The sequence below is a fragment of the Anguilla anguilla genome, chromosome 2 (genome assembly GCF_013347855.1).
Source record: "Anguilla anguilla isolate fAngAng1 chromosome 2, fAngAng1.pri, whole genome shotgun sequence".
NCBI lineage: Eukaryota > Metazoa > Chordata > Actinopteri > Anguilliformes > Anguillidae > Anguilla > Anguilla anguilla.
In genome coordinates this window covers 19,406,591-19,428,556 of record NC_049202.1, presented here as the reverse complement: position 1 = coordinate 19,428,556, position 21,966 = coordinate 19,406,591, and the positions used below count along the sequence as shown (strand labels likewise).

General features: G+C 45.0%; 1 protein-coding gene across 5 annotated transcripts in view; it reads left to right on the top strand.

Annotated features, from left to right (window-relative positions):
- Window positions 1–1,033: 1,033 nt before the first annotated feature.
- Window positions 1,034–21,966, top strand: part of ndst2b (N-deacetylase/N-sulfotransferase (heparan glucosaminyl) 2b) — an 81,929-nt gene continuing 60,996 nt past the window's right edge. For all 5 annotated transcript variants that reach the window (XM_035405117.1, XM_035405115.1, XM_035405116.1 and 2 more), the window contains exon 1: window positions 1,034–1,195. The gene's annotated coding sequence lies outside the window, so the exon portion shown is untranslated. The remainder of the gene's footprint in view (window positions 1,196–21,966) is intronic.

Sequence of the window (21,966 nt, the reverse complement as noted above, 5' to 3'; positions counted from 1 at the left end):
GATTTGTAATTAATAGTTTTGCATTTCAATTAGAAGACGTAAAACTAATATTTCGCGTTCGTAATACTGGTCAGATAGTGTGTACATTTGCGATTTGTCGGTAAACAGTGGAATCCTTAACACTTGCATTGGATTGAATAAACAACGTGACATTGAATTTATTTAGTTTATATCGAAAAGACCTTAGGCTGTATACATTTTGAAATGTAGGCTACTCGGACAGCTGTAACCTGCCCTCACCTTCCACACAGACATTTTGAAAGATTATGTCAGTTAATCCTAGTGCGATCTCTTCTTCGCCAGCAGGAGCTGCTAGAGTTTAACACCTGTTTTAAAGCCTAGAGGGAATATTTCCACATTGACGTTGACCAGGGGTTGTTGTATAACATAGGAATTAAAGGCTTAGTATTCTTTTTTCTTTTTTTAATTGCAGAAACAAATCAAACAAATCAAAAAACAAATGTCCACAAATTTACCCTGTTATGAACTTAAATGATATCTGGTTATTAACGCTTTAAGGTTCAAGATCACACATATGTTATTAGAATGTTCTTAACTGAACATTCTAATTCTGGAGTAACAATCACAACAAATTTCTAGAACACTGATTTGGAATTTTTTTTTAAAACATTCCAAATAAATAAATAAATAAATAAATAATAAATGCTCTTCAAAGGGTTGAAAAAGCTACACTACCTAGATAGATGCACATGCGCCTTGATAAATAATATACGAATATTATGAAAATATCATAATTTTGGATACTAACCATAAAACATAATAGACTAGGCCTATCATACCTGCTAAATTATTGAAACATTTCTGCCAGAAGTAGCAAGATGTTTACAAAATAAATTCTGAATTAAAGCTACTTGGCGTTAAGACTAACTAAACAGTCAAACGTATTGAATTGAAACAGGTGTTACTTAATCATGTTTAAAAATAAGGTAAAAATTGCACAAGTGACGTCTCTGTTATGTTCTCAGCGTATGGGAAAGTCAGCAGAACGCCCTCCCCCGCACCGCGGGGTTTGGTTCGCTCCTTTCGGCAAAGTGAGCGAGTGCATTAATCGCTGTGTGAAGATGGCGGAGTCGTATGGGATGCGATGAAGCGGCTTTATAAACTTCCAGTTTTGAAAACATTTTAAAATCCAGGCGCGTTTCATAAGACCTAAGACTTCGGCACAATATATCTGGTAAGCGTGAAATGTCACCGATTGTTATATAAAATTAGCATTAAGGGAGGCAAATGGTATGTGCAGCGTTTACAGATGTGGCATGTCAACGGATTTTTCCCTGCATTGAAAAATGATGCTTGGCTTCTGCGAGAAAGTAGTTTATTTTTAATAACTAGAAGGGGAAATAAAGAAACTCTTTATTCGTTTTTAAAGCAACTATTCTATTTTGTACTTTGAAAGCAAGATGCATTACTGGATATGGAGCCAACAAGTTATCTTTGCAATAAAAAAATTAAAAAGAAACAATTTAAGGAAAAGTACTCAGCGTCAGGGCATAAAGCTAAGATAGAAAATCAGAATCAGTAGTTTTTTATTTACTTGTCTTGCAGGTATTTAAACGTCCAGCAGAACGTGACCTTTGGGGTTGTGTGCAGTATCTGACATTTTATGTTAGTAGCTAGGCTACTCAAGTTTTTTGTGTGTGTTAAGGGGCAACCTAACGTCAGCTGGCTTGCACATTAAGGGAAATGCATCCGCTATTTGAACCCGTGTGTTGTCATAAAGCGGGAATGTATGCTGCTACTGCATGTGGATTTTAAATCACGCCTACGTAAACAAAAGGATATGGTGTAACTGCTATAGTGTTTAGTGAACTTACGAATTATCTGCAACGCGATCTTTCATCTACTTTGGCTGATGACAGGATATGCAGTGCGGTGAATTTGTAGCTACAGTTAGCAAGTTACTGCTAATCTTAAAATGAGCGATTAGCGATTCGCTTTTTGGCGATTGTTCATTTCCACATTTGATTTTTCGAGGATGAAAGCACTATAAATCTGGCATGGTTCCCCCCTTAGACCACCTGATCATTGATCTTTTGGGTATTCCAGTCCAATTAAATGCACAACAAGCCTTCATGCTCTGTTATTATGAAGACTGGTGAGTGTAGCCTATTATACTCGTTAATGGGAATAAAGATGCTGGGATTATCTAATGAAGATTACTATGGAAGATCATTGTTATTCATTAGCATATCTATTTATTTACTCAACACGTTGTTCAGATTCCCGCAACAGGGGCGTCAGGTAACATGATGTTTTCTATTTTCATACTTGCACATATTCATTTGAATTCTGGGTGTTTATTGAAGCTCTATACAAGTTATGTACTTTGCTTAAGGGTAGCTACAACTGCACTGTCCAGATTAAATCTAACCACAAAACATTGGGTGACCAGCAGCACTCTTAAACCATACTGCCAATCCAATACACCTCTCTTGGCTTGTGTTGGATAATGATGGTAGTGGCCAGTAGCTCTATTTGTGTGACTGCCAAGAGTAGCAGTAGTCATTGGCAGATCGTATTGCACCTTTATGTACCTCAGGATCCAAATCGCCAATGTCATTTCTATAATTTTCTCAGTGTATTTGTCTGAAACAAATGGTTTCGTGGGCAGGTCTGGTTTCTGCCAGTCATGGTCAGATGTCCAAATGATGCCTGGCCCTTATCTTTGAGTGGCTGCTTATAACCTTCAATTAACCACATAACCTGCATTGGTCATTGAATGCACTGTGTTCAGTATGTTGTACAGTGGTAAGAGTAGAATGGGAATAAATACATGAGTATGTGAGATGATAATGTCTGGTACTCTCATGTGAACCCATGTCAGGCAGGTGATCACCGACGCTTTGTTTAGAAGCAAATGGATTTTTCCAGTAAAGGACCACGATGGATGACCTAAGAGCACAGCTGCAGGGGTAGGTGTGTCCTGTAGTTGTGAGTGGACAAAAGTTCAAAGAGCGTGAGATGAGAGATGAGAAGCCTTTAGACTTGGGTCTGGGAGCAGCAGTACACTGTTTCACAGCCTGTTATTGGTCCTGATCAAAGGCCAAATTGCAAATACAACCAATAATGTCTGGATGTCTGTTCATGGTGAAAAACAAGTTCTTAAAAAAAATCTACTTTTGGATCATAACATTACGGGAAAATGTGCTTTTTGTGGGTCCCCCTCCTGCTATTAGCAAAAATTCTATCATTCTTATGTGGAGAGACCTAGTTAGCACTGGGCTGAAGGCAGAAATAAATCACTTTTCCGAGAGCGAAATCCCAGTGCCTCAGATAGCATCCGTGTAATTAAGAGAACAGCCCATGGGCACTGTTCACAAGGGGTGGCTCTCCGTTTTTGAAGGCCATTCATCTCTGTCTCTGAAACGGGAACGAGGCTCAGCTTTATTTTCTATACGTAACATTATCGGTGAGAAGAGCCCCTCCTGGACGCTAGGCTAAATCCACATTCGATTTGGCTTGGAAGTTGGTTGAGGGGGTGCTATTCCTATGACCTACTGCACTGTCCCAGCTATGATCACGTGAAGTTTGTCCTACTATGAGTGTCACAAACCAATATATGTAGCAAAGAAAGATCTCTGAGGGCCCGCTCGTCCTCATTAAAGCTCTGTGTTCCGGTGAAGTGGCTCTTTGGATCCGTATAGATCCACACAGTTCCAGCGCTAACAAAGCCTGCCCGCCCTGCAGGAGGGGCCATAATTACCTGTAGTGTCACCCAGGGAGGGAGAGCGGTCCCTGGCTGCAGTCCCGTACGCAATGGGGGCAGTGATTCTCGGGGGGTGGAGGGTGAACATTTTCCTCCTGCATTGATAAGACTGGTTCATTAATATGATTAGGGTTTCCAAATTTGTTTTTTTTAAAAAAGAAAGAAAAAAAACCACAATCTGGTATTATTAAACAAAATCTAAGGAAAAATCTATGAATTACAATATAAGGCTTGTTTAAAAAAAAAAAAAAAAAAAAACGATCTGAGGTGCAACAGGCTATATATTGATAGGATGAGAGATTTATCTGTGATCATTATCACTAATTATGATAATTTAGTGGCTGCTTCTTGCTCTGCTTACATTAGCAGTAACAGGGAGAACCTTTTTCAGCCTGTTGTAAAATATTGACTGTATGAAAGACAGATCCAAAGCTAGGTGGTTGGATGAAAGCACAATATAATATCATATAAGCAAGTAAATGTGATTGAAATGCCAAATTGAGGCCTAGCTTTCTCTAATTGGAATGCTTTTTGTCTGTTTTAATGGTTAACTCAGGTCAGCAGTAGCAGACTCAGATTCACAAATTGACAGGGTAGAAGGCGGTTGTGAAATCTTGACTGTGTTTTCCAGGGAAGTAGCCCCAAGTATTTTCCCTGAACCGTAGTTTTGACTCCCTAGGTGCTCTATATCTAGAGGTTCTGGAAAGGGAAGTAAGTGCCTGTGAGATTGGTGTCCGCTGTCTGATTGGTTCTCACACGTTGTCGCCAGTATTATGCTAGAGTTTCACACTCCACTCATCAACTCCAACTGAAGCCCCAGCTATACAAACTCATGTTAGAAGCAATTTGTAGTAAACCATTGGTTTACTACAAAAGTAGCCTACATCATCAGGAGATGATGGGCTGGCTTATTTCACATCAGATTATTGGCCTGGTTATGACTGCTGTAGAAAAAGGTTATGAATTTGAAAAGCGAAACTGCAATTAAACAGTTAGCCTGCTTTCGCCCAAATCGTAAACTGGATGCGGATGCTCTCGGTGTTATCATTGGCTAAATCGGTGTGTCTGTGACCACTTGATGGACCGTGAGCCCGGGGATGTGGCTTATCTTTGGATTCTTTACAGCAGCAGGGACCGCACCTCAGGGGGCTGTTGCAAAAGCCGAAATTATTTTGTCAGGCATCACATTTTTGAGCCGTGAAGTCTCTCCAGTCATATGCCAATCCTTTTTTTAAATTTCTGGTTTGAAAATGGAACACAGACCAGTTAAACTACTCATCTTCGCATTTTTATCTTGTCTTTCCATTGTTTATAGGCCCTTGTGCCTTTGAAAAAGAAAACAGGCAGTTAGTGAACACTTCAGCCAGCTTTCTGTGGTAAGATTGCAGAACAAATGACATGCATTCTAAGGCACAAATTGCATGCTTGACTTTCACACAATGGAGGTGCATATTATCATGCTTTTTCTTCTCCTTCTTAATTTTTCTGGCGAAGGCAAAATGTCTGCAAATAAAATTGAATCGGTAAGGATGTGTTTGACTGTCCGACTGCCTTGTCTGACCTTGGCAGTCTTCCAGATCGCATACTTTGGTATTGCATGCTTGTGCGGTTGCTACATTTACCTCCAAGCATACTGATCAGTACTTAAGTATGCGAGCGTGCAGCAAAAAAACTGAACCAAGCTGCTATTTCTAATGAGAAGTCTGCCCGCTGACAAAATTGTCAAACTGTTTGTAAAACTTGGGCCATGCCAACGTGATAGAAATGGGTAGCTACCTAAATGCAGCACAGTCTAAATAGAATGGCTGATATTTTGACACATGTGGTGTACTATCAGGTCTCATCGCTGCTAGGGTCTGTTTTCCACCAATCGGGTTAAAGAGCTTTGATGATGGACATGTCGTTTATCTCACTGTTGCTAAAGAGTGTGGGGAACTTGAGTGATGGCTTCCACCTCCGGGTTCTACTTCTTGTAATTCGACCCACCTTTTTCAGAAAATGAGGAAGCAGCAGGACTCTGTCACCTTGTGAGAAAAAAGCTTTTTATTCAATCAGTGACTCTTGCAGTTGTGCTGGGGAGGCTGAAGGAACTCCAGCTCCCACCTCCCGCCCACGTTTAACAGGTGAGGAGGTGGCAGTTCTCTCAGCTGAACACAAGTCACTGCAGGAGCCAAGTGCCTGGCGTGCACTCGAGGAGCGCTGTCAATCGCGAACCCGTTAAACCACAAGGTTAGTTCAGAGGTAGGCAGTTTATTGCTTTCTCAGTGTGTACCCATTGAGAGTGCTTTGGTTCTTTTAAAAATACCTTCAACAGCATTTCTTGATTATGAAAAGGATGATGTCTTTCGGCATAATTAGGCAAGCCAGCTAATATCTATTATTGGTCAGTAATGCCAAGACATTGACTTGGTAACGTCCCGGGTTTCAAAAGCTTTTCATTTTTCCAGCAGTTGAAAAGAGGCAACCATACCACATTTCCCAGATTTATGGTGAAAGCAAAGCATGGCAGGGATTAGTCGAACCAAAGTTTTAGAAAGTGAAGTTGCTGCATGGCGTTTAAGGTTGAACTCCTGTTGTTGGGCCAGTAGAAGGTAGTCTTCTTTTTGGGGCTAAGCAGGAAATACACTGCCCTATTGCAGTGTCAGGGACACTAGACACTGTCTCAGATGAGACATTATAAACATAGGTTATGACTCACTATGGTCCAGGTCCAGTCAACTCCCAGTATAAGCTTAATAAGACCCTTCCTGTCCACCTCAGCTGGGAGGCATCATTAGTAGACAAAACCTACTCAGCGTGTACAGAAACCTTCACCTGAGACCGCGATGGGAGGTGAAGCACTCTGGATTTGGCCTGCCATCTTGCCCATCGCAGAAACCTTTTGCTTGTGAAACTTCTGCCAAACCACACTAAATGCCGCCCTAATGTTTGGTGCACGTTCTCTTAGAAGAAATAGCTGTACCACAGCCCTGTAAGTGTTATAGTGGTGGCTCAGTTAAGTCTCGTTTTATTGTTGCGGTATATTGTTCCACCAGCTTTTATCACCGAATTGGCAGTTGGCGTGCTTTTTCTCCCGAGATTATTGGCAGTTAGGCCTACCTGTGCAGTCTTGCGAATCCATTTTCTTATTTCATGCCTCCCTCCCTCAGAGCCCCCTTCAAAGGGTATTTGTTTCTTCTTCTTTTTTTTTTAAATCCTCATATGCAGCTAGCACATCTGCCACAAAATTGCTTCGCTTTTTTGGCAAAAGGAGACATGCCTCGTGGAGCAAAGTCGAGAGGCGCTGACTAATAGGATGAGTTTAAAGCCATTACTGTCAGTCATGGAGGGAAGACAGAGAGCTGTCTCTGAGCCTTAATTACACATCATGGGCGCTCCCGCGGCGAGCCGCTAGTTTTCTTTGAACAGCAGGTGGGCACACTCCTGCATTTACGGCTGGGGTGGGGGGTGGGGGGGGGGTTGTTTGCACACGAACAAGTCCCAGCGTCCTGCCCACGGAATGTGCCGGAACACCTCCCCACACCCGCATGAATTATGCATGACTGCGCGTGCTGGGCACATAAAATAAGATCCCTGTCTGTCGGTGCGTTATTGACCACGCCAAACCCGTCACCTTGACTTAACAGCTGAAGTACGTGTCAAGAGGAAATTGGAAATTACTCCTTCCCTTGGAGCTTTTCAAAAACATAACTCTGTCAACACCACTCAGCATACCTATGTCAGCGTAAAAGCGGCAACTACTGCAGCAGATGAACCGGACAAAATTCCCAATATATTTTTATTTGGGTCTTGTTTTTCTTTGTGTAGGTGCAGTACAGGGTCAGTGGTATAATTCCCAGACTACTTTTTTTAATAACTTTTTTAGACTGGAATATACCGTAACCTCAAACTGATGTGTCTTTCCAGGGTGAATTTAATAATAAATCTGAGCAAGCATTACATTTTTGTTTATGATTATACATCCTTCTTCCGCAAGTTTTAAATGACTTATATACAGTTAGTCCAATGCAGACAGGGTGACTTTGTTTTGTTTTCTGGAGGAGATTTCAACCATTTTTTGCCAGTCCCGTTGGTCAGCTTTCCTCTCAGCTTTTCCGACACTGCCTGTTTCCCGTGTCCCATGATGCAGTCTGTCAGTGAGTGTGACTTTGTTTACACAGTGGACACACACCACAGGCCTGTGAAGGAGCCTCCTCATACATTCTCTCTCTCTCTGAAACGCAAAGGGATTTGAGATCATAAGCCACGAGCGATGACCTCTGTGGGCCGCGTCGACCTTGTCAGCGTCGAGCTGCGCGTGGGTCCAAATGGCTCTGTGGACCGTTACCAAAACACGCGATTCATTTCATAATATTTATGCGCTGGCTTTGTCCGGAGCGGCTAGCGTTCATCCGAGGCTTTTGATGAAGCACTTCAGGTTAAGTACCTGGCTCGTGGGTGGAACAGCTGTGTCCAAGCCAAAAAATGCATGTTTTCCGCCCACCCTGTAGTCATTCGCACGACCCCTGACACCCAGTCCCTTTCTCGTCCAGGTGGCTCCCGCCGTTGCCTTTTCTTCCATTCAGTTTGAGGTTTTTCTTCATTTGGAGTGTCACAATGTTATTGATTACATGGGGTGTTTTGGGAGAGGGAGAGAAAAAGAGAGAGTGTGTGTGGGTGTGTGGGTGTTGGGGGGAGGGGGGGGTAGTACTGAACAATGTGTAAATCTTTACCCGTCCTTGTCCTAAAGGGACAATTCTAAATTTTGATTAGAATGTTTGTCAGTATTTGATCTCTCACATGAAAGCAGATGATTCTTGGTTTCCAGCGGTGGGTCTGGCTGACAGGGGAAATTGTCTCTCACATTAACAGCAGGTTCCCAGCTGCAGGCCTCTCGGCAGTGGAGCCGGTTTGGGTGTTAGCGACGTGGGTCCGGCATTGCTGCAGAGGCCCGGATGAATAGCCGGCAGAGGGACTCCCTGGAGGGAGTTTATCTGTGTGGACACACTGCCCTGTGCCGTGGTGGTGGGACGGGAATGCCGTTCCGTACGAGCGTTGGAAGCGCGGTGCAGGGTAGCCGCGGTTCGGGGCGGCAGGACTCCGTCTGTCCCGCGGCCCGCGCGCGAGCCGTCTCTTCTCCGCGGGTTCCTCCTTTTCTCCCCCCTGAACGGCGTTTTATTAGTCTCTCTTCCGCCGAAGAGTCTCTGAAGCGGGAATAATCTGTCTTTCTCGCTTTGCTTCACACAGAAGGAGCGCGGCGGTGAGCCGCGGCGGCAGGATTATCCCCCCCCCCCCCCACCCCCCTGCCGAACTAAAGCTCTCTCCGAGGAAAAAAGTCGAACGTTTCATTAAATGTTTCTTTCTCTTTCGCTCTCATTTTCTATCCATCTCTCCATGTGCGTTCCGTCACCATCGGGTGGATGTCAAAGTCCGTGACTAAGCAACTCGGAGATTTTCAGCGGTGTGCCTGCAGGTTTAGACATGCTTGGGAAGGAGGGCGTGTGGGTGTGTGGGTGTGTGTGTGCATGTGTGTGCGTGTGTATGCATGTGGGTGTGTGTATAGTTGTGTATGTGCACGTGTGTGTGTATATGTGTATGTGTGAAAGAGAGCACATGCGTGTGTGTGTGAGTCTGTGTGTGTGTGTGTGTATTTGTATTTGTATTTGTGTGTGTATGTGTGTGCACATGTGAGAGCATGTGTGTGTATGTACTTGTGTATGTGTGTTTGTGTGTGTATGTGTGTGTATCTGTGCACGTGAGTGTGCGTGTGAGTGAGCGGTGGTACTCTTTACTGGCTCTGGGCTCTGTTGAGTGGGGCTGTACCGCTGGCTGGGTTCTGGGGACCCAGCCAGGCTCGTGTGACGTACGCTCGCCTCCCTGTGCTCTGCTCTGGCGCAGACGCAGAAACAACACCGGCAGCGAACCCCAGGACTCCTCCAGCGTCTCTGGGAACGCCTCAGAGGGCTCGCGGAACCCGAGGAAAGGGAGTAAAAAATAAAAAAAGGAGCTGGTTTGGAGCGAAGTCTGAGATTTGAAATTGGGCCGGCTCCAGCTCCTCCAGGGCTCCCGGTCTCCGCGCGGTTTTTCTCGTCAGGTTTCCACGCTCTGTTTGCCCTTCAGAGTCTTTTTTTCCCCCTTGAGGTCTGTTCGTGCGCGCCGACTGGGCCGGTTGCTATGACCCGACCGACGTTCGAAACGCGTTCAGAGCCGCGGCTGGCCGCCCTCCTCGCTCCCGAAGCCTTGCGCCGTCGGAGGCCCAGGGCCCCGGAGGCCCCGCCGAGAACCCGGCCGAACGTCCAGGCGAACGGCGAGGGCGACCCCGCGCTGGCCCAAATCCGCGCCCGCCGATAAGCTCCTCTTTACCCCCCCCTCTTGGGGATCGCTGGCCGTCGACCAGAGTTCTGTCCTGGAGTCCCGCTGTTGTCCCGAAGCTTACCCGGACTCACCTGGCAAACGTCAGTCCGGCTCCTGTTGCTTTCATGCTGGCGTGTGACAGTGAGGAGGGTTGTGGCAGTTGGGGTGGTGTTGGGTGGGGGGGAGGGGGTGTCGTGGTGTCTGGAGACCTCAGCAGATTCCATCCGACAGAACGAAGCGGAAAAGATAAAAAGCCATTGTTGGCTAGCGTGTGATCAGAAATCTAACGGGCCTTGCCTGGCAGCCAGCGAGTCAGTCACATTCGCTCATGGTCCCTCCTGGTGTCTTCCGTACTGGTCCGCACAAACTCCGCCACCCCCCCAAAATCACGTGTGCTGCACAACTGTCGCATGGATGTACTTCGTATAACGGTTAAGCACATGAATTGTCCTCACTGCACTTCGGGTTTGAGCAGTGTAACCCCCCCCCCCCCCCCCCATACCTGCAATTTATTTATTTCTACACTTTATTTTATAAGTTCTAAAGGGCAAGGAGTCAACCTGCCATCTGCCCCAATACCTCCTGTGGCCACCAATGGAGAGGGAGTGTCACTCCCACCCTTCTTGTTGTACCTGACCAATGGGAAGCCGAGCTTTCTAGTGACGAGCTCTCTAGTGACTGAGTATACCATGCATCTCTCCCTATCTTCGTCATCTTTTCCGTGATAATTACCAGCTGTCTGTATTATTTTCATGTTGTCCGCCTTGTGCCACTCCCCCCCCCCTCCCCCCCCACCCAGATTCTTATCTCTTTCTCCACTCATTGTGCCCTTGTTCTGCAGGAGTAACCCACCTTTGCTCTTTTACGTTTCCGTCGACGAGAGCGTTTGTAGCGGCATCGACGGGCGTTTCTGTTCCCCCCGTGCGGACCGGCCCGCTGAACAGACGCTGGCTCGCCCGGCAGCTTCGGTCACTGCTAGGTTGCAGTAAATCTCCCCGAATCACCGAGGTCATTACGCGACAGCTGTGGGAGAGCTGCTGTTTTCCGTTGTTTTTAACACCAGGGCATTAGCAGCGCACAGTTTTGAGCATTATTCTAATTATTCTGTGTGTTACAGCAACACACAGGTTGATCTTACTCCCGAGGCTGTACTATTTGCACTATTACTCAGAAACGCTTTCTTAAAATACCTGCGGAACAGTTGTCTTGATTGGTTAATTGCATACATTTGCATGCTAATTAGCCCAAAATGACTGTGACATTAACCTGCGTTCGGAATAGGAGAGAGATGGTGCGTTTTTTTTTTAGAAATGCGTGATGCGCATACATTTGCACATATCTGCATATGTAACAAGTGGCGGGGTGAGAGGCAGTTAGAGTGATTCATACACCCCCCCCCCCCCACATGTGGTTGTCATAGGGATGTGTTCCAGATCAGCTGCAGACATCAGAAGTTCCAGAGCCTCACCTGCGCACCTGCCAGGGGCCTGTCTGCGTAACTGCCGAAAGCCAGACGGGCCAATTACTTCACCAGTATAAACACCGCGCTCGCCAGCGGCAGACAGAATGATGGCACAAATCTTTCGCGAGGCATCGTGCATCTGGAAAATCTCAAACGCAATCAAAGAGAATGCCTTTGAATCACTCTCTTCCTACATTTTGGGCTTTCTGTTTCATGAAACGGATGTTGGTTAGGCCCATCCCTCTCTCTCTCTCTCTCTCTCTCTCTCTCTCCTCCTCCTTTCTTGCTCCCCCTGTTTTTCTCTGTCCCCTCTCTCTTCCCTCCTCTCTCCCTCTGTCTCTTTCTATTTCCTATTTCTCCTACCATCCTCTCTCTCTCCCACCCTCTGTCTCTACCTTCTCTCCCTTCTACTCTCTCTCTCTCTCTCTCTCTCTCTCTCTCTCTCTCCCCTCCTCTCCCTCCCTCCCACCCTTGTTTGTTTATTCTGCAGTGGACTGTACCTTCTCTGGCAGGTGGTGTTGGGGCACTTTAGTCGGCCATTTAGATCAAATCTCCAGACGTGTCATGGCTGCGTGGCAGAGTCCGCTCAGGCCTGAGCTGATAAACATGCCACCTGACCTTAAAGAAGGGCATTTGCTTCCTGTTCCAAACAATTGACATTGCATGTCTTTTTCTCAAGACTACATTCATAGTGCACACACAAGGCATGCACACACACTTTTCAGTTGCGATAAGCTATGTACAGGTATGGTGGGAGATTACTCACGTCTTCCTTAAAACGTATTTGCCTTAGTGTTGACTATAAAGTAGTACAGCCCTGAATCACTTTAGCAGCCCCCTCCTTCATGTCCTGTTGGCAAACACAACTCGTGGACCAGACTACAAAATCCAGCCATAAGCAATCCTTCTCATTGTTCATCTGCTGTGGATCTCTGTGATTCTCCAATGGCATGCAAGACACGTTCTGGGAAATCTAACTCCTACTTCTCTCTTCATCGATGTTTCAGACATATTGCATTTGCCTTCTTTCGGGGTGTGTTCTGAACGATCTTTAGCGCGACACTGCAGAGAGTCAAAATTGGCCTGTAAAAGCAGAGGAGTGTGCTTGTGCTGTAAGATGATTTTGTACTCTGGTGATTTTCAGCTGGATTTGCAATCAGATGAGTTCTCTCTCTCTCTCTCTCTCTCTCTCTCGCTCTCCTCGCACACTGCGGCTTTGTCGAAGATCGGTACAGCCGCCCGCCATGGCGCTGTCAGATTGAATTTAGTTCCCACCCTGAATGAGAAACGGCTAGTGTAGAAATCGCTCGCCGCGGTCGGCGGACCCTCAGGGCCAAGAATGTGGAAAATTCCCGACAACCAGCCCCCCCCCCCCCCAACATTCTATCCCCTCCTTCCCTCCCCTCCTGGTTTGTCACCCTAAATATTAACCCCTCCCTGCTCCTTCCAGACTCGCACCTGAGCGCATGGCTTCTGATTATGATTCTGTGGTGGAGGGACAGCGTCGCGGGGGGTGCACCAGCGTTGTTGACGGCAGGTTCGAATGAGAGGTTTGAATTTAGAGCGAGGTTCTACGAAGGTGCAAAGGCAATAAGCCTGGGGGTGTGTGGATGGAGGGTTTTATCAGGTAAAATATTAGGATAGTGGAACATTGGAAAATGGTTAATCTTCTCTAGGGGTAGAAGCTGGCACACGGGGTACAGGCTGGTACATGTGTCCAAAGAATAGAAATTTGTGACAAGACACTGTGCAGTAATGAAATATATACAATGTTTATGTAGTTACATGTGAGAAGAAAAATGAACAGTGACAAGTTACGAGGGATATGGCAATATGGAATTATCTATACTCTCTCTCACACAAACACACACACACGCTCACTCTCACTCACTTTTATCTCCTAAACACACATGCACACACACATACGCATCGGCACACACACAAACACACACATACACGCACACACACACACACAGACCCATGCACATACACACACCCACACACACACACACACAAACATACACACTCACTCACTCACACACACACATTTATTGAGGTCATTTACATGAGGTGGCTCATGTTTTGGAGGACAGATGCTGTCACTCCGCAGGGACGTTATCCTTATCTGCTGCACTGTCATCCTGCGGAGTAGCGGGTTTTTTTGGCGGCACCGAACGAGGGCATTAATCCCAGACTTCTTTAGCCATCAGGGTGTGATTGGGAAAGCTCAGCGCTCCCAGTAAATATTTGCAGGGGCCAGCTTGGGTCGTGTACTTCCCTTGAAGCTTTCTGTGTTTAAAGGTTTCTCTGTTCAGCTGATGTGTCTTTGTTTGCCTTGTAACAAAGCCCAGAATCCTCTCTTGCCACAGAGTGCACACACTGCCCACACAGCCAGGGAAGATGAGGATGTCAACAGAGAAAGGAAACGTGTGTGTGTGTGTGTGTGTGTGAGTGTGTATGTTTGTGTGTGTGTGTGTGTGTGCGTGTATGTGCATGGGTCTGTGTGTGTGTGTGTGTGTGTGTGTGTGTATGTGTGTGTTTGTGTGTGTGCCGATGCGTATGTGTGTGTGTATGTGTGTGCATGTGTGTTTAGGAGATAAAAGTATTTGCTGGACTTCTTACCATAGCTTTGAGGACAGTCTCTACACAGTCTAGTTTCTTTCATTTTTTTAAAATGGCCTGTCAGCCACTTGAGGCTGTGGCTGTACACTTTTGTTCGAATCTCATCCCACCAAAAAGCCTGTAACCATGGAGACGATGCAGAATGTCCTGAATGTCAGGGAGGATCGTCGGCGACTCTGCGCTCTGGCCTCTTCCCCACTGATCTCAGATCAGTGCCCAGCACGTTGGGCAAATTGATATTCATTGATTTGATGTCACCGTGGGAACGGAGGGAGAGGGACTGTTGTGACAGCGCCCAGTTTGAAGGTGATTAATGTCCGTTAATGTGAAGACCAGGCTCCGGTTGGGTCACTGCCTTGTAGTGCCACAGTGTCTGCCGATCACCTTACCTCAGGGTAGAATTGACCGCCGTCTCTGAGAAAGTCCAGCTTTATCTTTTGAACTGATATTTTTATTGCCATATTTTTCCTTCCTGCTTGCAGTGCCCGCTCGTGCAGGTAGGCCCGGTCCATTGCGGCAGCCTCCTCCACCGGTTCAGGAGGGCACAGACTCGCACCGGTTTTTCTCCGAAGTGCGATCAGCCAGCTGCCCCTTCTGTTTACCCCGCAGCCCGCCAGCTGGGCTGTGAGGTCTCAGCACATAAAAGAACCGCGCCGCGTAAAACCGAAGTCTAGCTGCAGCGCGAGTGGACTTACTGCCACGCAACGTCTCGGTACCGTTTTACCAAAGTCGGTTGTAATTCATCTACGTAAAGTAAAGTTCTCGAAAACTTCAAAAATGGTTCTCGAAAAGTCCTTGAAAAACTTGAAAGATTTGCAATGTGAGACGCTGTGCAAACCCCTGTAATGCGATTCTGGTCATCCCTGCCTGGGTGTTTGTCCGTAAATTCCACTGCAGTGGCGCCTTTCACAAATATTTATTTTCACCGGCGGCGGCCAGGACCAGAGCCTGTCCTTGGGCACCGGGACAGCCGCGCTCTCGTTACCGCTTTCCTTTCTTGTCTTGCCGAAGCCGGTCCCGCGGCCCGCTCTTCTGTGGGCCCCCCCCCCCCCTCCTCCCGCGCTTCGGCGAATGGGACGACTCGGGAGGCAAGATGGCGGCCCGTTAATAATGTGGCCGGGGTCACCCCTGCTCGGCGGAGGGGGCGTGCGGACAGACGGGCGACAGAAGGCCGGTCGGCGGGAGGGGAGAGGGCCGAGGCGTCCCTGTTCTCCAGGAGCGGATCCGTCGCGCGGACTTGCAGAATACGACCGGGAATGAGCGGGTATAGATAACGGATGGATATTTATACAGTCATGGAAATCCCTATGACCATTTTCTTTTTCAAAATTCCGTCTTCTCCCCTCCCCCCTGCTGATCCAGAGAAAGCCCCTCCCCCTCTTCCCGTGGCGGGCGTCCAGGGCGGGGGGAGGCCGCCGGCCGTCCACGCCCATCCAGCTCTCGGCGAGTTGCGACTCGCCCCCCCTGATGTACCGCCGACGGCGTGCGGTCGCCGTGAGACGCTGCGGAGTAGCGTTTTCGTGTCTCGACGTGGGGCTAACCCGCGCGCTTTCTCAGAAGCTGTCACGCCTTGTCTTTGACCTTCAGCTCCGATCTCGTTGGGATGGAGCTCCTTCCAGTTAGCGTGTTGTTTCAGCTCCCCCGGCTCTCCCGGGACTACGGTGATAGCTCCTGAGTGTTTAATACCGAGGCTTGACTCAATGTGACTTATCTCCTTCGCTTCGGGGGGACTGGACATTATTATACACTCCTTTTCGTTTAGCCTAAAGTTCCCAGGAATGTGAATCGCTGTGGTGCTGATAAATTGCCTCATCTGACAGCTGCTCAGAGTTTTTCCTCTTTTTTCATAATTTTGTTTGGAATTTCCATAAATGTTTACATACCAGTTACAATCAACATTTACATGCCTTACAATTAGTGTATAGCACTGGTAGATGATATTACATAATGTCTACATTTTGGGTACCCACCATCCATAATTGTACTTGTACAGTACTTACAGTTGAAGTCGAAAGTTTACATACACCGCCAAATCCATTTAAACTCAGTTTTTCGCAATTCCTAGTAAACATTCCCTGTCTTAGTTCAGTTAGGATCACAACTTTATTTTAAGAATGTGAAATGTCAGAATAATAGTAGAGAGAATGATTTATTTCAGCTTTTATTTCTTTCATCACATTCCCAGTGGGTCAGTAGTTTGCATACACTCTGTTAGTATTTGGTAGCTTTCCATTTAAATTGTTTAACTTGGGTCAAACATTTTGGGTAGCCTTCCACAAGCTTCTCACATTAAGTTTCTGGAATTTTGGCCCATTCCTCCTGACAGAACTGGTGTAACTGAGTCAGATTTTTAGGCCTTGCTCAAATGTTTAATCTCTAGGAGACGGAACGCATCTCCTTCCTGAGCGGTATGACGACTGTGTGGTCCCATGGTGTTTATACTTGCGTACTATTGTTTGTAAAGACAAACATGGTACCTTCAGGCGTTTGGAAATTGCTCCCAAGGATGAACCAGACTTGTGGAAGTCCACAATTTTTTTTCTGAAGTCTTGGCTGATTTCTTTTGATTTTCCCATGATGTCAAGCAAACAGGCACTGAGTTTGAAGGTAGGCCTTAAAATACATCCACAAGTACACCTCCAATTGACTCAAATAATGTTATTTAGCTTATCAGAAGTTTCTAAAGCCATGACATAATTTTATGGAATTTTCCAAGCTGTTTAAAGACACAGTCCACTTAGTGTATGTAAACTTCTGACACACTGGAATTGTGATATAGTGAATTAAAAGTGAAATGATCTGTCTGTAAACAATTGTTGGAAAAATTACTTGTGTCATGCACAAAGTAGATGTCCTAACTGACTTGCCAACACTATAGTTTGCTAACATGAAATATGTGGAGTGGTTAAAAATGAGTTTTAATGACTTCAACCTAAGTGTATGTAAACTTCCGACTTCAACTGTATGCTTTGAATTATTATCACTTGTACCCATATATATACAATGTAAATCTACATGCATACATGTACATCTTATACATACACCCATATGCACATATATACACATACATGCCAAAAGTATTAGGCCACATCTGTTTTTTTTTTTCAACTTTAGGTAGAGAAGAATTCAGTTAATGTGCCTATTTATTGAATAACAAACCAAAGTATAAACATTTGAGTTTTACTTAAAGAATAATCTTAGTATGACTTTCCTTGAAATTGCATCCTTTGACTTTAAATATATTAAAACAAATTTTTGGAAGTACATCCAATCATTTTACAAAGTGTAAAATTATTTCATTGCAGTGAATTATATCAGGAAGTACCTTTGCAATCCTATTGGCTATTATGAATAATTTCTGTTAATATTTTATTATCAGGATTAATCAAACTTTTCTATGTTCTGAAGGAATATGTTCAGTACACTCTGGTTTTGGTAGTAATGATATCACAGCTTGATACATTGTTGCAGGAAGTTTCTGATTCATTGCTGCATGTTTAGTAATATCTATGAATCACATTTTCTCTTTTTTGGATGGTGTGGGCCATGAGCTGATCTCTGACTAGATGAACAGTTGGTTGGAGCTCTGATGGGCTTGTTGGGTTGTGGCTCCTCTAGCCAAGCAGGCCTTCATCACTCAGGGTGACGTAAACACAAATCTGCAAGCCAATACAGGCGCTCTGACCTCCAGGCTGAAATATTACCGCGCTAGACTTGGTGCAACAACATCGACGCCCTAGTTTTGACAGGTTGGCATAGACAAAAGCTAAAACCAGCACATCAACATAAACATACTAGCCTCAATATGGTGAAATATGCTAGCCTGGACCTGCGGCATACACACAATACCCTTGATATGGTATCATGGGCACACTAGCATCAACATGCTAATAGACGCTAACCTCGATACTTAGGTCTAGGCAACATAACATGCTGACCTCAACATGTCAGCTTATCTACAATAACCTTGACCTGTGCCCTTAGAAGGGCTAGCCTATGCACACCAACCATGGCATACTGACTTTGAGATGTCTCTGTATGCTGGTCAAGGACAGAGTGAAAGGGCCGTTGCCACAGCAACCTCCAGCTGCCTATGCCATCAACACTTACTCTACTGGACTGAAGGCCATGGCTGCCAACCCTGTAAAATTCATTAATTCTGTACAAATAAGTCAGAACTTTACTTTGTTGAGGTCATAACAGTCATTCTTTCTCTCTCTTTCTCTGTCTCTCTCTCACACACATACACACCTTCACAGCTTTTTAATATTTCTCTTTTTAATGGTTTTAATCTTCTTTTCCTGCTCCCTTCATCTTTGCCTTCAACTCTTTTATTGAATGTCCTCATCACACCCCAACCCCATCCCACCCACTGCCAGTCCATCTGCAAGGGCACACCTAAATCCTTCTTTATCTGGCGAGCTCAAAGACTGACAGAGAGTGCAAAGCAGAGAGGCAGAAGCACTGAGACAGGGGAAGTAAAGCACTGAAAAGGGCACAGTGTGTAGGCTCCTGTGAAAATGCTTTTTTATTTTTTTACATAGCATTTATTTTTTATGCATCTCATCTTTATTTTTCATGACTGCTGTTAAATATTCGGTGTTAATGTTTTTGGAGAGAGTATGTAAGGAAAGGAGATAGGGAGGAAGAGGTAGACATTGAGATATGGATTGGGGGAGGGATAGATAGAGTCACAGTACAGAGGCAATGTGGTACAGGGAGAGAGGGCTAGAGTTAGAGAGAAACCGAGAGAGAGAGGGTTATAGAGGAATGGAGAGAGTCAAAGAGAGGAGAGGGTGGTAGAGAGAGAGAGGGCTAGAGTTAGAGAGAGAGCGAGAGAGAGAGAGGTTTATAAAGGAATGGAGAAATGGAGAAAGTCGTCCAGAGCAATGGGTGGTAGAGGGAAAGAGTCCAAGAGGGTGGGTAGAGTTTATGAGGAGAGGATGGTAGAGGAAGGGTAGAGTTATTGGGAGGAGAGCGTGGTAGAGGGAGGGAGAGAATTATTGAAAACGAAGGGGAGCATGATAAAGGGAGGGAGAGCAATGTCCTCTCTGCTGAAAGTCATTTGTGGCGCAGCAGGTGAGGATAAATATTGTCATGATGAAGAGACCACAGTAAATCATTTTTATTCCATGTGACAGCGAAGCCAGGCCACCGCTGGTCCTGCATCTGTAAACATGTCTACCATAAGTGCAGCAGAACGTGTATTTATTTTGCTCTTGCATTTTTGCATAATTTGTGCTCAGAAGCGGGTGGTAAATAATTCATGATCCACAGCTTTTAATCAGTTAATTTTAAGATCCCCACCATCCATACCCTGTGTCTCATTTCTGAACCTGTTCGACTCGCATCATAAGTCCAGAATATATATACACCCTGCATACAAACATACTGCGCAACAAAACAAGTAGGCCTAGGTGCTTTCCATTTAAAAAGTGACACTCATCCTGTAGGGGGCAGTGTGGAGCTGTGATTGTCTAACCTATGGTTAGAAAGGTGAGTGCACTGCTATTATGTACCTGAGTAAAGATACTTATTTTGAATAGCTGCAGTTAAGTACTCAACTCTATAAATTTAATTTTATGTGAAAGCCAAAAGATGTGTTGCAAGTGATAAAGGCTCCTGTGTTTTCGTCTGTCTGTCTTTAATCGATCGGGGCAGGACAAAGATGTCACACAACCATTCAGCCACACAGATTAAAAAGATAAGATGTGTGTGATGGCCATAGCTCAGTCTCCCATGGGTCTCAGAAGTTGTGCCGTAATTCCCTTCGATTTTGTTACCATTTCCGTTACTTCTGGATTTAAAAAATAGACTGCCTATGGAAGAAATGGATGTCGTTTTCTTAATTCCTTCAGAATAATTTATGACATTTGGACGTTTGTGTATGAAAAAACAATACTTTTCACCCATATTTTATAATACAAAAAATCTGCTATTTTCAAAAGCAAATTGCTAATGGCTATATGCTTAGCAACCCTTTGCACAATTGCAACATCACACACAGGGCTATATTTCCAGCTATATTTGCTGTTACCCATGCAATAAATTATGTGATTTTGTTTTGTACAGTTGTATATTTCGCTGTTGGCCTAAATATTTTGAAGTTATTCGAGTACTTTCTTTAAGTTTCTTTGCTGGGTAATGCTAGCTTTGACCAACTTGAAAATCCTCCAGGCTAGCTGTGAGGTAAATAATGTTCGCAGAAGTGTTAGCTTGCAGTTAACAAAATAAATATATTAGTTGGAAAGCAGCATCGGAATTCAGTGGATCCAGTGTCATTTAAGAGGGGAACGTATCCGGATAAAAGCGTCTAAGTTTTGAACAACTGTTTAAATCACAGTTTGTGAAGGGCACGGTTATGTGAAACTCCCTTGCATTTTCTCCATAGAGAAATGATGCTTTGATCCGGAAATCCTTATATGGGTAAAGGTTTTGCTCTGACTTACATCAGACTTCTGAGGACCATTGCTCATGTGATTCACAGTAATGATGAGACCTGAGAAGATATTGGTGACATAAACCCTTTTAGCATCCAACAGAATCACTCATCTGAACGGCTCACCATTGGATCACCATTATGAGCTTCCTAGCTGCAAATGTTTCACAAAGACTTCCATCCGTGTCGTACAAGAGAGTTTGGGATGAGGTAGGACTATCACGAGAGCTGAGTTCTTCTCTTGATGGCTGACATGTTGTCGGGTGTGGATTTGACACCATGTATATCAGTAGTGGTGCACTTCATCATGGCAGAGTGGACAAGTCCAAGTGCTTCGAAACGTCATTCTTTCCTGAGAGCTGCACAGCCGCAAATTTGGCTGAGGGCATGCTGGAGGAATTGAAGCTGACGGAGAGCGAAATGGCATGAATTACATCCGCAATGCGGCCAACGTTAAATCTGTTGTTATCGATGTGTTGGGGTGGCAATGGCTTTGGCTACAATCTCAATTTGGGCATTACAGACTCTCTGCGGAACAAAAGACAAAGACACATTGATCGTGCAATGGGGGTTTGTCGGTCGGTCGTCGCCACCTTTCATTCACTGATAGCGGTTATTATTATTATTATTATTATTATTATTATTATAATTGGTTGCTCCTGCATTGGATAGAGTCATTAATGGATGGCCAACATCTAGATCAGTCTTGATGCTGATTTTAAAATAACCTATAGCTAATTCATTCATCCCTTCCAGAGGATTGTGCAACAACGGGGCTAAAAACAAAAAATGATTGACTGCATAATTGAACGGGCTCAGGCTATAGTACCTGTTCTGGCAGAAGACAGGCACTCTGATCCACTTTCTTGGCAGGACATTGACGTTCTGGAGGTCATAAATAAAGCTCTGAAACCCGGTGAATTAATATACATTTTGTACTATGTCATCGTGTCTTCACTCCTTCCAGTGCTGCAGCTCGTGCATAATGACACATTGAAGGAGTCTGAGGAAGATGAGAAGAATTGAGGAAAGACAATAAGCAGAAAGATGATCCTTCAGTTTGGTGGCCGAGCAACAAAGGATTCCATTTAATGCCTCGTTTTCAGCACTACCAGCAACATTGTAACCCCATTATGTTCACACCTGAAACCGGATAAAGTCAGCATTCTTGTCTTCCTGGAATGCATAGACAGGCCAAAGCGGAATGACTGTGCAAGTCTTCTTAAATGTCTTAAATGTTGCTTCTTAAATGTTTATAGTCTGGCCTATTTTAACGTCATTGTTCTGAAAGCTGTTTTTAAGATAGAGTTTATGTTTTTGTAAAGCGACCTTGGGGCTGAGAAAGGTGCTATATAAATAAAACATTATTATTATTATTATTGT